This window comes from Pristiophorus japonicus, unplaced genomic scaffold, assembly GCF_044704955.1.
Source record: "Pristiophorus japonicus isolate sPriJap1 unplaced genomic scaffold, sPriJap1.hap1 HAP1_SCAFFOLD_62, whole genome shotgun sequence".
NCBI classification, from domain to species: domain Eukaryota; kingdom Metazoa; phylum Chordata; class Chondrichthyes; family Pristiophoridae; genus Pristiophorus; species Pristiophorus japonicus.
The window spans coordinates 1,322,399-1,338,747 of NW_027254531.1; the positions used below are offsets into that span (position 1 = coordinate 1,322,399).

Here is a 16,349-nt window from a genome sequence, read left to right on the forward strand (position 1 = left end):
CTGACGGTGTCTTATAGCAGAGACGAGGTGGCCGAGAGGTTAAGGCGATGGACTGCTAATCCATTGTGCTCTGCACGCATGGGTTCGAATCCCATTCTCGTCGTCGTTGGCTTGCAGCTTAACCATTTTTTGACATTTACATTTCACCTCATCGCCAAATTCCCCTTTTACTTACAGGGATGCTGTTCTTTCCTCATGTCATGTCTCAAATTAATAATATATTCGTCAAAAGGAGAACAGTTGCAGTACAATGGCGAGGGGCACTAATTAGATAGGTATCTGAGAGACAGCACATGCACGATGGGCCATAATATCATTTCTCACCACCGTCAGAATCTGAGAGCTGCGCTTTTCACTGTCGGCGGCTCGTTGGTCCACGGTTATGTTTCTCCCTTCGGAATGATCACATTTGAAATGCGAGAGATCACGGGCCAAATCCCGGACGAGCCCCGCCATGTTTTACTCAAAGTTCCGCTTCTGACAGCCGCTCGACATGTGAGAAAACAGACGTATTTCACGTTAAAACGTGTGATTTTACGCCGATGTTCCCTTAGCATCCAAATCCCAGAGCAAAGTGAAACCCGCCAAACTGAGTAAAGTTAAAATATCTCAGAGGTACTCGGCTCTGTGACTCGTTGGATAACCTAAAGCCTTGTTTGGTTCCGGCCGATACTTGATCAGTATATCTTCCTTTCTGTGCGCATAAGTTCACCTCAATTGGGATAAGCATACATTCAGCGTCAATCTCCACCTCTGCCCTGAATATGAGTGCGTCCTGTTTCTCTAGAGCTGAAAAGCTGAGAGAAGCTGCCTTTTGAATTCGTGCCTTGGCTGCCGAATTCAAAGCGGACAGGAAATCAATCCGGGTTGGCAAAGCTGCCTGGTCTGATTAAAAGGCGGTGATACCCTATATTTTCGGCATGTTCTCGTCTTCTGGCCTCAACATTAGGTTCAACGTATCGGATGATAAGCACCGCTCCCATTGTCTGGTAATGGTTCTGCTATTCCCACTAACACCTCCACTGGACCATCCTTTGTTACGTTATTGCCCGATTACCACCCACTTTGCCTTTCTCCATTATGCCATGTATTATTTAATCACTCCTGCGTTCCGCTGTATCACAGACGTTCCCATTTGACCTTTCTCGCTGCGTATTTTTTCCAGGCGCTATTTTTGTTGAAAACATCTGTAATCTTTAACTTTTTCCTGAAATATCGGAATGATTATCCGACAGAACGTGAAACCGGATTCTTCCTCCACAAAATCTGCACGACGTGCCGAGTTTTACATATTTATCTGTTTTTATTCATTCTATTTCAGTGTCCCTTTTAAGGGGATTTGCTGTCTGTCCGAGATCATTCTCTGTCTCTTTAAAATGGTGTGCTATCAGACCCTCATCATTCTGTGTCTGTTTAAAAGGGATGTGCTGTCTCTCCCAGATTTCCAATTTCCAATTTCAAAACCTGCCTTTGGAGGTTAACGAATTTTAGTTTGTTTGTGTTTTTGTGTAAGCTAGAGAGTGTGCAAACGTGCTGTGCGATCTTACTGTCATGTGAGAAAAATGCATTACATGCAACTTGAAACCGTACTGATTTGATTGAACACTCCTTCGTGGACTCTCTGACGGTAGAAGAATCTGCTGTGGGATTTTGCTATTCCACATCTGAAAGAAGGGAAATGACACAAGTTAGAAATATAGCGATTTTAGGCAGGGCTTGCGTGTGGGCTGTGTGACATGACGACATCCTCCATCCTTTTTTGCAAATTCAAATCAAATCAAACCAATACAAGACATGACTGACTGACTGACTTTGTTTATACATGTATATATATATGTGTATATTTATATATAATCCCAAATTTTTAACTTCCAAAATAAATATGCTTTTTCTGTTCTGCCTGCGCTGCGCTCTCTTACATTTGACCTCTTTCACAGCACAAGCAGCTGCTGTCAGATCCAGCGGAAAGACACACTCGACTTTAAAAGATCGCCCTTGTAGCCCACGTCTTCCCTCATGGCTTGTCTTCCACCATGGGCTTACTGTGTTTGGGTAGTTATTGACTGCACCTCTCATTTCCCAATGGAATTCTTATAGTTACACAGCCTTCGTTCAATAAAAAAATACATAGATTATGAATCAATTATTTATTTCATTAAAACAACTCAAATTAAATTTTTTTTAAATACAATTTAAATGCATTTATTTTCTTAAAATGTTAAATATTTATATATTTCAGACTGGGCTGGTTTTACGTCCCTCCCTCCCTCCTTCCTGCCTGTCTATCACCTGTGGCTTCAAGAACAGTCTCTGCGCCGCGTGGTCCTGAGCCCCATTGCACAATTGCCTTCAGGGATGAGCGAAATCTCACTTTATTCTTTTAAAAGGGAACTGCTGTCAGTCAAGGGTCATTCTGCATCTGGGTAAAAGGGATGTCCTTGCAATCCCGGATCATTCTGTGTCTGTTTAAATGGGCTGTTTGTCAGGTCCGGTTCATAATCTTTCCCTTTAAAACGGATTTTCTCATAAACCCGCGTCATCCTGTATTGTTTGAGAAGGAGTATGATTTCAGCTGCAATGACCGAATTGTTAAACTATAGTGTTCCAATTTACATTGGGGTTGCCTGCGCCGGTGCGCACACAGATCGCAGTGCATCTGTTCATTCACTCGAAATATGCTCATCTTTTCCTAAATCCACTCCTTGATATTGCAGTTGCCCCGAATTTGCTCGCAATATACACAACAACACAATGATTAGTGCTGGGAGCGGCCGCGTGGCTTAATGGATAAGGCGTCTGACTTCGATTACAACCGCAAAGTTATCAGAAGATTGCAGGTTCGAGTCCTGCCGCGGTCAACTTAGCTCGCTACGTGAAATTTTATATTCTTTGCTGTGATTCTGCGGAGAAACCAACCATCTCTTCCAGTCACTCAGCTGAAGTGAAAGAAGGCTGTTTGCTCAAAGAATCTCATGGCAAGTTTTCATCATTGTTGATCTGCATGCACGGGCAGAGCAAGCTGTGAAGTGGACTTTCTTGCACATTATTTCTGTTTGGATACCTAAAGCAGGAGATTGAATGGCTGACAGTGTCTTATAGCAGAGACGAGGTGGCCGAGAGGTTAAGGCGATGAACTGCTAATCCATTGTGCTCTGCACGCATGGGTTCGAAACCCATTCTCGTCGTCGTTGGCTTGCAGCTTAACCATTTTTTGACATTCACATTTCACCTCATCGCCAAATTCCCCTTTTACTTACAGGGATGCTGTTCTTTCCTCATGTCATGTCTCAAATTAATAATATATTCGTCAAAAGGAGAACAGTTGCAGTACAATGGCGAGGGGCACTAATTAGATAGGTATCTGAGAGACAGCACATGCACGATGGGCCATAATATCATTTCTCACCACCGTCAGAATCTGAGAGCTGCGCTTTTCACTGTCGGCGGCTCGTTGTTCCACGGTTATGTTTCTCCCTTCGGAATGATCACATTTGAAATGCGAGAGATCACGGGCCAAATCCCGGACGAGCCCCGCCATGTTTTTCTCAAAGTTCCGCTTCTGACAGCCGCTCGACATGTGAGAAAACAGACGTATTTCACGTTAAAACGTGTGATTTTACGCCGATGTTCCCTTAGCATCCAAATCCCAGAGCAAAGTGAAACCCGCCAAACTGAGTAAAGTTAAAATATCTCAGAGGTACTCGGCTCTGTGACTCGTTGGATAACCTAAAGCCTTGTTTGGTTCCGGCCGATACTTGATCAGTATATCTTCCTGTCTGTGCGCACAAGTTCACCTCAATTGGGATAAGCATACATTCAGCGTCAATCTCCACCTCTGCCCTGAATATGAGTGCGTCCTGTTTCTCTAGAGCTGAAAAGCTGAGAGAAGCTGCCTTTTGAATTCGTGCCTTGGCTGCCGAATTCAAAGCGGACAGGAAATCAATCCGGGTTGGCAAAGCTGCCTGGTCTGATTAAAAGGCGGTGATAACCTATATTGTAGGCATGTTCTCGTCTTCTGGCCTCAACATTAGGTTCAACGTATCGGATGATAAGCACCGCTCCCATTGTCTCGTAATGGTTCTGCTATTCCCACTAACACCTCCTCTGGACCATCCTTTGTTACGTTATTGCCCGATTACCACCCACTTTGCCTTTCTCCATTATGCCATGTATTATTTAATCACTCCTGCGTTCCGCTGTATCACAGACGTTCCCATTTGACCTTTCTCGCTGCGTATTTTTTCCAGGCGCTATTTTTGTTGAAAACATCTGTAATCTTTAACTTTTTCCTGAAATATCGGAATGATTATCCGACAGAACGTGAAACCGGATTCTTCCTCCACAAAATCTGCACGACGTGCCGAGTTTTACATATTTATCTGTTTTTATTCATTCTATTTCAGTGTCCCTTTTAAGGGGATTTGCTGTCTGTCCGAGATCATTCTCTGTCTCTTTAAAATGGTGTGCTATCAGACCCTCATCATTCTGTGTCTGTTTAAAAGGGATGTGCTGTCTCTCCCAGATTTCCAATTTCCAATTTCAAAACCTGCCTTTGGAGGTTAACGAATTTTAGTTTGTTTGTGTTTTTGTGTAAGCTAGAGAGTGTGCAAACGTGCTGTGCGATCTTACTGTCATGTGAGAAAAATGCATTACATGCAACTTGAAACCGTACTGATTTGATTGAACACTCCTTCGTGGACTCTCTGACGGTAGAAGAATCTGCTGTGGGATTTTGCTATTCCACATCTGAAAGAAGGGAAATGACACAAGTTAGAAATATAGCGATTTTAGGCAGGGCTTGCGTGTGGGCTGTGTGACATGACGACATCCTCCATCCTTTTTTGCAAATTCAAATCAAATCAAACCAATACAAGACATGACTGACTGACTGACTTTGTTTATACATGTATATATATATGTGTATATTTATATATAATCCCAAATTTTTAACTTCCAAAATAAATATGCTTTTTCTGTTCTGCCTGCGCTGCGCTCTCTTACATTTGACCTCTTTCACAGCACAAGCAGCTGCTGTCAGATCCAGCGGAAAGACACACTCGACTTTAAAAGATCGCCCTTGTAGCCCACGTCTTCCCTCATGGCTTGTCTTCCACCATGGGCTTACTGTGTTTGGGTAGTTATTGACTGCACCTCTCATTTCCCAATGGAATTCTTATAGTTACACAGCCTTCGTTCAATAAAAAAATACATAGATTATGAATCAATTATTTATTTCATTAAAACAACTCAAATTAAATTTTTTTTAAATACAATTTAAATGCATTTATTTTCTTAAAATGTTAAATATTTATATATTTCAGACTGGGCTGGTTTTACGTCCCTCCCTCCCTCCTTCCTGCCTGTCTATCACCTGTGGCTTCAAGAACAGTCTCTGCGCCGCGTGGTCCTGAGCCCCATTGCACAATTGCCTTCAGGGATGAGCGAAATCTCACTTTATTCTTTTAAAAGGGAACTGCTGTCAGTCAAGGGTCATTCTGCATCTGGGTAAAAGGGATGTCCTTGCAATCCCGGATCATTCTGTGTCTGTTTAAATGGGCTGTTTGTCAGGTCCGGTTCATAATCTTTCCCTTTAAAACGGATTTTCTCATAAACCCGCTTCATCCTGTATTGTTTGAGAAGGAGTATGATTTCAGCGGCAATGACCGAATTGTTAAACTATAGTGTTCCAATTTACATTGGGGTTGCCTGCGCCGGTGCGCACACAGATCGCAGTGCATCTGTTCATTCACTCGAAATATGCTCATCTTTTCCTAAATCCACTCCTTGTTATTGCAGTTGCCCCGAATTTGCTCGCAATATACACAACAACACAATGATTAGTGCTGGGAGCGGCCGCGTGGCCTAATGGATAAGGCGTCTGACTTCGATTACAACCGCAAAGTTATCAGAAGATTGCAGGTTCGAGTCCTGCCGCGGTCAACTTAGCTCGCTACGTGAAATTTTATATTCTTTGCTGTGATTCTGCGGAGAAACCAACCATCTCTTCCAGTCACTCAGCTGAAGTGAAAGAAGGCTGTTTGCTCAAAGAATCTCATGGCAAGTTTTCATCATTGTTGATCTGCATGCACGGGCAGAGCAAGCTGTGAAGTGGACTTTCTTGCACATTATTTCTGTTTGGATACCTAAAGCAGGAGATTGAATGGCTGACGGTGTCTTATAGCAGAGACGAGGTGGCCGAGAGGTTAAGGCGATGAACTGCTAATCCATTGTGCTCTGCACGCATGGGTTCGAAACCCATTCTCGTCGTCGTTGGCTTGCAGCTTAACCATTTTTTGACATTCACATTTCACCTCATCGCCAAATTCCCCTTTTACTTACAGGGATGCTGTTATTTCCTCATGTCATGTCTCAAATTAATAATATATTCGTCAAAAGGAGAACAGTTGCAGTACAATGGCGAGGGGCACTAATTAGATAGGTATCTGAGAGACAGCACATGCACGATGGGCCATAATATCATTTCTCACCACCGTCAGAATCTGAGAGCTGCGCTTTTCACTGTCGGCGTCTCGTTGGTCCACGGTTATGTTTCTCCCTTCGGAATGATCACATTTGAAATGCGAGAGATCACGGGCCAAATCCCGGACGAGCCCCGCCATGTTTTACTCAAAGTTCTGCTTCTGACAGCCGCTCGACATGTGAGAAAACAGACGTATTTCACGTTAAAACGTGTGATTTTACGCCGATGTTCCCTTAGCATCCAAATCCCAGAGCAAAGTGAAACCCGCCAAACTGAGTAAAGTTAAAATATCTCAGAGGTACTCGGCTCTGTGACTCGTTGGATAACCTAAAGCCTTGTTTGGTTCCGGCCGATACTTGATCAGTATATCTTCCTGTCTGTGCGCACAAGTTCACCTCAATTGGGATAAGCATACATTCAGCGTCAATCTCCACCTCTGCCCTGAATATGAGTGCGTCCTGTTTCTCTAGAGCTGAAAAGCTGAGAGAAGCTGCCTTTTGAATTCGTGCCTTGGCTGCCGAATTCAAAGCGGACAGGAAATCAATCCGGGTTGGCAAAGCTGCCTGGTCTGATTAAAAGGCGGTGATACCCTATATTGTAGGCATGTTCTCGTCTTCTGGCCTCAACATTAGGTTCAACGTATCGGATGATAAGCACCGCTCCCATTGTCTGGTAATGGTTCTGCTATTCCCACTAACACCTCCTCTGGACCATCCTTTGTTACGTTATTGCCCGATTACCACCCACTTTGCCTTTCTCCATTATGCCATGTATTATTTAATCACTCCTGCGTTCCGCTGTATCACAGACGTTCCCATTTGACCTTTCTCGCTGCGTATTTTTTCCAGGCGCTATTTTTGTTGAAAACATCTGTAATCTTTAACTTTTTCCTGAAATATCGGAATGATTATCCGACAGAACGTGAAACCGGATTCTTCCTCCACAAAATCTGCACGACGTGCCGAGTTTTACATATTTATCTGTTTTTATTCATTCTATTTCAGTGTCCCTTTTAAGGGGATTTTGTGTCTGTCCGAGATCATTCTCTGTCTCTTTAAAATGGTGTGCTATCAGACCCTCATCATTCTGTGTCTGTTTAAAAGGGATGTGCTGTCTCTCCCAGATTTCCAATTTCCAATTTCAAAACCTGCCTTTGGAGGTTAACGAATTTTAGTTTGTTTGTGTTTTTGTGTAAGCTAGAGAGTGTGCAAACGTGCTGTGCGATCTTACTGTCATGTGAGAAAAATGCATTACATGCAACTTGAAACCGTACTGATTTGATTGAACACTCCTTCGTGGACTCTTTGACGGTAGAAGAATCTGCTGTGGGATTTTGCTATTCCACATCTGAAAGAAGGGAAATGACACAAGTTAGAAATATAGCGATTTTAGGCAGGGCTTGCGTGTGGGCTGTGTGACATGACGACATCCTCCATCCTTTTTTGCAAATTCAAATCAAATCAAACCAATACAAGACATGACTGACTGACTGACTTTGTTTATACATGTATATATATATGTGTATATTTATATATAATCCCAAATTTTTAACTTCCAAAATAAATATGCTTTTTCTGTTCTGCCTGCGCTGCGCTCTCTTACATTTGACCTCTTTCACAGCACAAGCAGCTGCTGTCAGATCCAGCGGAAAGACACACTCGACTTTAAAAGATCGCCCTTGTAGCCCACGTCTTCCCTCATGGCTTGTCTTCCACCATGGGCTTACTGTGTTTGGGTAGTTATTGACTGCACCTCTCATTTCCCAATGGAATTCTTATAGTTACACAGCCTTCGTTCAATAAAAAAATACATAGATTATGAATCAATTATTTATTTCATTAAAACAACTCAAATTAATTTTTTTTAAATACAATTTAAATGCATTTATTTTCTTAAAATGTTAAATATTTATATATTTCAGACTGGGCTGGTTTTACGTCCCTCCCTCCCTCCTTCCTGCCTGTCTATCACCTGTGGCTTCCAGAACAGTCTCTGCGCCGCGTGGTCCTGAGCCCCATTGCACAATTGCCTTCAGGGATGAGCGAAATCTCACTTTATTCTTTTAAAAGGGAACTGCTGTCAGTCAAGGGTCATTCTGCATCTGGGTAAAAGGGATGTCCTTGCAATCCCGGATCATTCTGTGTCTGTTTAAATGGGCTGTTTGTCAGGTCCGGTTCATAATCTTTCCCTTTAAAACGGATTTTCTCATAAACCCGCGTCATCCTGTATTGTTTGAGAAGGAGTATGATTTCAGCTGCAATGACCGAATTGTTAAACTATAGTGTTCCAATTTACATTGGGGTTGCCTGCGCCGGTGCGCACACAGATCGCAGTGCATCTGTTCATTCACTCGAAATATGCTCATCTTTTCCTAAATCCACTCCTTGATATTGCAGTTGCCCCGAATTTGCTCGCAATATACACAACAACACAATGATTAGCGCTGGGAGCGGCCGCGTGGCCTAATGGATAAGGCGTCTGACTTCGATTACAACCGCAAAGTTATCAGAAGATTGCATGTTCGAGTCCTGCCGCGGTCAACTTAGCTCGCTACGTGAAATTTTATATTCTTTGCTGTGATTCTGCGGAGAAACCAACCATCTCTTCCAGTCACTCAGCTGAAGTGAAGGAAGGCTGTTTGCTCAAAGAATCTCATGGCAAGTTTTCATCATTGTTGATCTGCATGCACGGGCAGAGCAAGCTGTGAAGTGGACTTTCTTGCACATTATTTCTGTTTGGATACCTAAAGCAGGAGATTGAATGGCTGACGGTGTCTTATAGCAGAGACGAGGTGGCCGAGAGGTTAAGGCGATGGACTGCTAATCCATTGTGCTCTGCACGCATGGGTTCGAATCCCATTCTCGTCGTCGTTGGCTTGCAGCTTAACCATTTTTTGACATTCACATTTCACCTCATCGCCAAATTCCCCTTTTACTTACAGGGATGCTGTTCTTTCCTCATGTCATGTCTCAAATTAATAATATATTCGTCAAAAGGAGAACAGTTGCAGTACAATGGCGAGGGGCACTAATTAGATAGGTATCTGAGAGACAGCACATGCACGATGGCCCATAATATCATTTCTCACCACCGTCAGAATCTGAGAGCTGCGCTTTTCACTGTCGGCGGCTCGTTGGTCCACGGTTATGTTTCTCCCTTCGGAATGATCACATTTGAAATGCGAGAGATCACGGGCCAAATCCCGGACGAGCCCCGCCATGTTTTACTCAAAGTTCCGCTTCTGACAGCCGCTCGACATGTGAGAAAACAGACGTATTTCACGTTAAAACGTGTGATTTTACGCCGATGTTCCCTTAGCATCCAAATCCCAGAGCAAAGTGAAACCCGCCAAACTGAGTAAAGTTAAAATATCTCAGAGGTACTCGGCTCTGTGACTCGTTGGATAACCTAAAGCCTTATTTGGTTCCGGCCGATACTTGATCAGTATATCTTCCTGTCTGTGCGCATAAGTTCACCTCAATTGGGATAAGCATACATTCAGCGTCAATCTCCACCTCTGCCCTGAATATGAGTGCGTCCTGTTTCTCTAGAGCTGAAAAGCTGAGAGAAGCTGCCTTTTGAATTCGTGCCTTGGCTGCCGAATTCAAAGCGGACAGGAAATCAATCCGGGTTGGCAAAGCTGCCTGGTCTGATTAAAAGGCGGTGATACCCTATATTGTAGGCATGTTCTCGTCTTCTGGCCTCAACATTAGGTTCAACGTATCGGATGATAAGCACCGCTCCCATTGTCTGGTAATGGTTCTGCTATTCCCACTAACACCTCCTCTGGACCATCCTTTGTTACGTTATTGCCCGATTACCACCCACTTTGCCTTTCTCCATTATGCCATGTATTATTTAATCACTCCTGCGTTCCGCTGTATCACAGACGTTCCCATTTGACCTTTCTCGCTGCGTATTTTTTCCAGGCGCTATTTTTGTTGAAAACATCTGTAATCTTTAACTTTTTCCTGAAATATCGGAATGATTATCCGACAGAACGTGAAACCGGATTCTTCCTCCACAAAATCTGCACGACGTGCCGAGTTTTACATATTTATCTGTTTTTATTCATTCTATTTCAGTGTCCCTTTTAAGGGGATTTGCTGTCTGTCCGAGATCATTCTCTGTCTCTTTAAAATGGTGTGCTATCAGACCCTCATCATTCTGTGTCTGTTTAAAAGGGATGTGCTGTCTCTCCCAGATTTCCAATTTCCAATTTCAAAACCTGCCTTTGGAGGTTAACGAATTTTAGTTTGTTTGTGTTTTTGTGTAAGCTAGAGAGTGTGCAAACGTGCTGTGCGATCTTACTGTCATGTGAGAAAAATGCATTACATGCAACTTGAAACCGTACTGATTTGATTGAACACTCCTTCGTGGACTCTCTGACGGTAGAAGAATCTGCTGTGGGATTTTGCTATTCCACATCTGAAAGAAGGGAAATGACACAAGTTAGAAATATAGCGATTTTAGGCAGGGCTTGCGTGTGGGCTGTGTGACATGACGACATCCTCCATCCTTTTTTGCAAATTCAAATCAAATCAAACCAATACAAGACATGACTGACTGACTGACTTTGTTTATACATGTATATATATATATGTGTATATTTATATATAATCCCAAATTTTTAACTTCCAAAATAAATATGCTTTTTCTGTTCTGCCTGCGCTGCGCTCTCTTACATTTGACCTCTTTCACAGCACAAGCAGCTGCTGTCAGATCCAGCGGAAAGACACACTCGACTTTAAAAGATCGCCCTTGTAGCCCACGTCTTCCCTCATGGCTTGTCTTCCACCATGGGCTTACTGTGTTTGGGTAGTTATTGACTGCACCTCTCATTTCCCAATGGAATTCTTATAGTTACACAGCCTTCGTTCAATAAAAAAATACATAGATTATGAATCAATTATTTATTTCATTAAAACAACTCAAATTAAATTTTTTTTAAATACAATTTAAATGCATTTATTTTCTTAAAATGTTAAATATTTATATATTTCAGATTGGGCTGGTTTTACGTCCCTCCCTCCCTCCTTCCTGCCTGTCTATCACCTGTGGCTTCAAGAACAGTCTCTGCGCCGCGTGGTCCTGAGCCCCATTGCACAATTGCCTTCAGGGATGAGCGAAATCTCACTTTATTCTTTTAAAAGGGAACTGCTGTCAGTCAAGGGTCATTCTGCATCTGGTTAAAAGGGATGTCCTTGCAATCCCGGATCATTCTGTGTCGGTTTAAATGGGCTGTTTGTCAGGTCCGGTTCATAATCTTTCCCTTTAAAACGGATTTTCTCATAAACCCGCGTCATCCTGTATTGTTTGAGAAGGAGTATGATTTCAGCTGCAATGACCGAATTGTTAAACTATAGTGTTCCAATTTACATTGGGGTTGCCTGCGCCGGTGCGCACACAGATCGCAGTGCATCTGTTCATTCACTCGAAATATGCTCATCTTTTCCTAAATCCACTCCTTGATATTGCAATTGCCCCGAATTTGCTCGCAATATACACAACAACACAATGATTAGTGCTGGGAGCGACCGCGTGGCCTAATGGATAAGGCGTCTGACTTCGATTACAACCGCAAAGTTATCAGAAGATTGCAGGTTCGAGTCCTGCCGCGGTCAACTTAGCTCGCTACGTGAAATTTTATATTCTTTGCTGTGATTCTGCGGAGAAACCAACCATCTCTTCCAGTCACTCAGCTGAAGTGAAGGAAGGCTGTTTGCTCAAAGAATCTCATGGCAACTTTTCATCATTGTTGATCTGCATGCACGGGCAGAGCAAGCTGTGAAGTGGACTTTCTTGCACATTATTTCTGTTTGGATACCTAAAGCAGGAGATTGAATGGCTAACGGTGTCTTTTAGCAGAGACGAGGTGGCCGAGAGGTTAAGGCGATGGACTGCTAATCCATTGTGCTCTGCACGCATGGGTTCGAATCCCATTCTCGTCGTCGTTGGCTTGCAGCTTAACCATTTTTTGACATTCACATTTCACCTCATTGCCAAATTCCCCTTTTACTTACAGGGATGCTGTTCTTTCCTCATGTCATGTCTCAAATTAATAATATATTCGTCAAAAGGAGAACAGTTGCAGTACAATGGCGAGGGGCACTAATTAGATAGGTACCTGAGAGACAGCACATGCACGATGGGCCATAATATCATTTCTCACCACCGTCAGAATCTGAGAGCTGCGCTTTTCACTGTCGGCGGCTCGTTGGTCCACGGTTATGTTTCTCCCTTCGGAATGATCACATTTGAAATGCGAGAGATCACGGGCCAAATCCCGGACGAGCCCCGCCATGTTTTACTCAAAGTTCCGCTTCTGACAGCCGCTCGACATGTGAGAAAACAGACGTATTTCACGTTAAAACGTGTGATTTTACGCCGATGTTCCCTTAGCATCCAAATCCCAGAGCAAAGTGAAACCCGCCAAACTGAGTAAAGTTAAAATATCTCAGAGGTACTCGGCTCTGTGACTCGTTGGATAACCTAAAGCCTTGTTTGGTTCCGGCCGATACTTGATCAGTATATCTTCCTGTCTGTGCGCATAAGTTCACCTCAATTGGGATAAGCATACATTCAGCGTCAATCTCCACCTCTGCCCTGAATATGAGTGCGTCCTGTTTCTCTAGAGCTGAAAAGCTGAGAGAAGCTGCCTTTTGAATTCGTGCCTTGGCTGCCGAATTCAAAGCGGACAGGAAATCAATCCGGGCTGGCAAAGCTGCCTGGTCTGAATAAAAGGCGGTGATACCCTATATTGTAGGCATGTTCTCGTCTTCTGGCCTCAACATTAGGTTCAACGTATCGGATGATAAGCACCGCTCCCATTGTCTGGTAATGGTTCTGCTATTCCCACTAACACCTCCTCTGGACCATCCTTTGTTACGTTATTGCCCGATTACCACCCACTTTGCCTTTCTCCATTATGCCATGTATTATTTAATCACTCCTGCGTTCCGCTGTATCACAGACGTTCCCATTTGACCTTTCTCGCTGCGTATTTTTTCCAGGCGCTATTTTTGTTGAAAACATCTGTAATCTTTAACTTTTTCCTGAAATATCGGAATGATTATCCGACAGAACGTGAAACCGGATTCTTCCTCCACAAAATCTGCACGACGTGCCGAGTTTTACATATTTATCTGTTTTTATTCATTCTATTTCCGTGTCCCTTTTAAGGGGATTTGCTGTCTGTCCGAGATCATTCTCTGTCTCTTTAAAATGGTGTGCTATCAGACCTTCATCATTCTGTGTCTGTTTAAAAGGGATGTGCTGTCTCTCCCAGATTTCCAATTTCCAATTTCAAAACCTGCCTTTGGAGGTTAACGAATTTTAGTTTGTTTGTGTTTTTGTGTAAGCTGGAGAGTGTGCAAACGTGCTGTGCGATCTTACTGTCATGTGAGAAAAATGCATTACATGCAACTTGAAACCGTACTGATTTGATTGAACACTCCTTCGTGGACTCTCTGACGGTAGAAGAATCTGCTGTGGGATTTTGCTATTCCACATCTGAAAGAAGGGAAATGACACAAGTTAGAAATATAGCGATTTTAGGCAGGGCTTGCGTGTGGGCTGTGTGACATGACGACATCCTCCATCCTTATTTGCAAATTCAAATCAAATCAAACCAATACAAGACATGACTGAATGACTGACTTTGTTTATACATGTATATATATATGTGTATATTTATATATAATCCCAAATTTTTAACTTCCAAAATAAATATGCTTTTTCTGTTCTGCCTGCGCTGTGCTCTCTTACATTTGACCTCTTTCGCAGCACAAGCAGCTGCTGTCAGATCCAGCGGAAAGACACACTCGACTTTAAAAGATCGCCCTTGTAGCCCACGTCTTCCCTCATGGCTTGTCTTCCACCATGGGCTTACTGTGTTTGGGTAGTTATTGACTGCACCTCTCATTTCCCAATGGAATTCTTATAGTTACACAGCCTTCGTTCAATAAAAAAATACATAGATTATGAATCAATTATTTATTTCATTCAAACAACTCAAATCCAATTTTTTTAAAATACAATTTAAATGCATTTATTTTCTTAAAATGTTAAATATTTATATATTTCAGACTGGGCTGGTTTTACGTCCCTCCCTCCTTCCTGCCTGTCTATCACCTGTGGCTTCAAGAACAGTCTCTGCGCCGCGTGGTCCTGAGCCCCATTGCACAATTGCCTTCAGGGATGAGCGAAATCTCACTTTATTCTTTTAAAAGGGAACTGCTGTCAGTCAAGGGTCATTCTGCATCTGGGTAAAAGGGATGTCCTTGCAATCCCGGATCATTCTGTGTCTGTTGAAATGGGCTGGTTGTCAGGTCCGGTTCATAATCTTTCCCTTTAAAACGGATTTTCTCATAAACCCGCGTCATCCTGTATTGTTTGAGAAGGAGTATGATTTCAGCTGCAATGACCGAATTGTTAAACTATAGTGTTCCAATTTACATTGGGGTTGCCTGCGCCGGTGCGCACCCAGATCGCAGTGCATCTGTTCATTCACTCGAAATATGCTCATCTTTTCCTCAATCCACTCCTTGATATTGCAGTTGCCCCGAATTTGCTCGCAATATACACAACAACACAATGATTAGTGCTGGGAGCGGCCGCGTGGCCTAATGGATAAGGCGTCTGAGTTCGATTACAACCGCAAAGTTATCAGAAAATTGCAGGTTCGAGTCCTGCCGCGGTCAACTTAGCTCGCTACGTGAAATTTTATATTCTTTGCTGTAATTCTGCGGAGAAACCAACCATCCCTTCCAGTCACTCACCTGAAGTGAAGGAAGGCTGTTTGCTCAAAGAATCTCATGGCAAGTTTTCATCATTGTTGATCTGCATGCACGGGCAGAGCAAGCTGTGAAGTGGACTTTCTTGCACATTATTTCTGTTTGGATACCTAAAGCAGGAGATTGAATGGCTGACGGTGTCTTCTCGCAGAGACGAGGTGGCCGAGAGGTTAAGGCGATGGACTGCTAATCCATTGTGCTCTACACGCATGGGTTCGAATCCCATTCTCGTCGTCGTTGGCTTGCAGCTTAACCACTTTTTGACATTCACATTTCACCTCATCGCCAAATTCCCCTTTTGCTTACAGGGATGCTGCACTTTCCTCATGTCATGTCTCAAATTAATAATATATTCGTCAAAAGGAGAACCGTTGCAGTGCAATGGCGAGGGGCACTAATTAGATAGGTATCTGAGAGACAGCACATGCACGATGGGCCATAATATCATTTCTCACCACCGTCAGAATCTGAGAGCTGCGCTTTTCACTGTCGGCGGCTCGTTGGTCCACGGTTATGTTTCTCCCTTCGGAATGATCACATTTGAAATGCGAGAGATCACGGGCCAAATCCCAGACGAGCCCCGCCATGTTTTACTCAAAGTTCCGCTACTGACAGCCGCTGGACATGTGAGAAAACAGACGTATTTCACGTTAAAACGTGTGATCTTACGCCGATGTTCCCTGAGCATCCAAATCCCAGAGCAAAGTGAAACCCGCCAAACTGAGTAAAGTTAAAATATCTCAGAGGTACTCGGCTCTGTGACTCGTTGGATAACCTAAAGCCTTGTTTGGTTCCGGCCGATACTTGATCAGTATATCTTCCTGTCTGTGCGCATAAGTTCACCTCAATTGGGATAAGCATACATTCAGCGTCAATCTCCACCTCTGCCCTGAATATGAGTGCGTCCTGTTTCTCTAGAGCTGAAAAGCTGAGAGAAGCTGCCTTTTGAATTCGTGCCTTGGCTGCCGAATTCAAAGCGGACAGGAAATCAATCCGGGCTGGCAAAGCTGCCTGGTCGGATTAAAAGGCGGTGATACCCTATATTGTAGGCATGTTCTCGTCTTCTGGCCTCA

At 43.3% G+C, this 16,349-nt stretch overlaps 11 non-coding genes across 11 annotated transcripts; all 11 read left to right on the forward strand.

Moving 5' to 3' along the window:
- Positions 1 to 21: 21 nt before the first annotated feature.
- Positions 22 to 103, forward strand: trnas-gcu (transfer RNA serine (anticodon GCU)). Its single transcript has one exon. It is a non-coding gene; the product is annotated as a tRNA-Ser (tRNA).
- Positions 104 to 2,769: 2,666 nt separating this feature from the next.
- trnar-ucg (transfer RNA arginine (anticodon UCG)) lies at positions 2,770 to 2,858 on the forward strand. Its single transcript is given in 2 exon segments — positions 2,770 to 2,806; positions 2,823 to 2,858. It is a non-coding gene; the product is annotated as a tRNA-Arg (tRNA).
- Positions 2,859 to 3,103: 245 nt separating this feature from the next.
- On the forward strand, positions 3,104 to 3,185 carry trnas-gcu (transfer RNA serine (anticodon GCU)). Its single transcript has one exon. It is a non-coding gene; the product is annotated as a tRNA-Ser (tRNA).
- Positions 3,186 to 5,851: 2,666 nt separating this feature from the next.
- Positions 5,852 to 5,940, forward strand: trnar-ucg (transfer RNA arginine (anticodon UCG)). Its single transcript is given in 2 exon segments — positions 5,852 to 5,888; positions 5,905 to 5,940. It is a non-coding gene; the product is annotated as a tRNA-Arg (tRNA).
- Positions 5,941 to 6,185: 245 nt separating this feature from the next.
- On the forward strand, positions 6,186 to 6,267 carry trnas-gcu (transfer RNA serine (anticodon GCU)). The gene has a single exon. It is a non-coding gene; the product is annotated as a tRNA-Ser (tRNA).
- Positions 6,268 to 8,932: 2,665 nt separating this feature from the next.
- Positions 8,933 to 9,021, forward strand: trnar-ucg (transfer RNA arginine (anticodon UCG)). Its single transcript is given in 2 exon segments — positions 8,933 to 8,969; positions 8,986 to 9,021. It is a non-coding gene; the product is annotated as a tRNA-Arg (tRNA).
- Positions 9,022 to 9,266: 245 nt separating this feature from the next.
- Positions 9,267 to 9,348, forward strand: trnas-gcu (transfer RNA serine (anticodon GCU)). The gene has a single exon. It is a non-coding gene; the product is annotated as a tRNA-Ser (tRNA).
- Positions 9,349 to 12,016: 2,668 nt separating this feature from the next.
- Positions 12,017 to 12,105, forward strand: trnar-ucg (transfer RNA arginine (anticodon UCG)). Its single transcript is given in 2 exon segments — positions 12,017 to 12,053; positions 12,070 to 12,105. It is a non-coding gene; the product is annotated as a tRNA-Arg (tRNA).
- Positions 12,106 to 12,350: 245 nt separating this feature from the next.
- trnas-gcu (transfer RNA serine (anticodon GCU)) lies at positions 12,351 to 12,432 on the forward strand. Its single transcript has one exon. It is a non-coding gene; the product is annotated as a tRNA-Ser (tRNA).
- Positions 12,433 to 15,094: 2,662 nt separating this feature from the next.
- trnar-ucg (transfer RNA arginine (anticodon UCG)) lies at positions 15,095 to 15,183 on the forward strand. The gene is given in 2 exon segments: positions 15,095 to 15,131; positions 15,148 to 15,183. It is a non-coding gene; the product is annotated as a tRNA-Arg (tRNA).
- Positions 15,184 to 15,428: 245 nt separating this feature from the next.
- trnas-gcu (transfer RNA serine (anticodon GCU)) lies at positions 15,429 to 15,510 on the forward strand. Its single transcript has one exon. It is a non-coding gene; the product is annotated as a tRNA-Ser (tRNA).
- Positions 15,511 to 16,349: the final 839 nt, after the last annotated feature.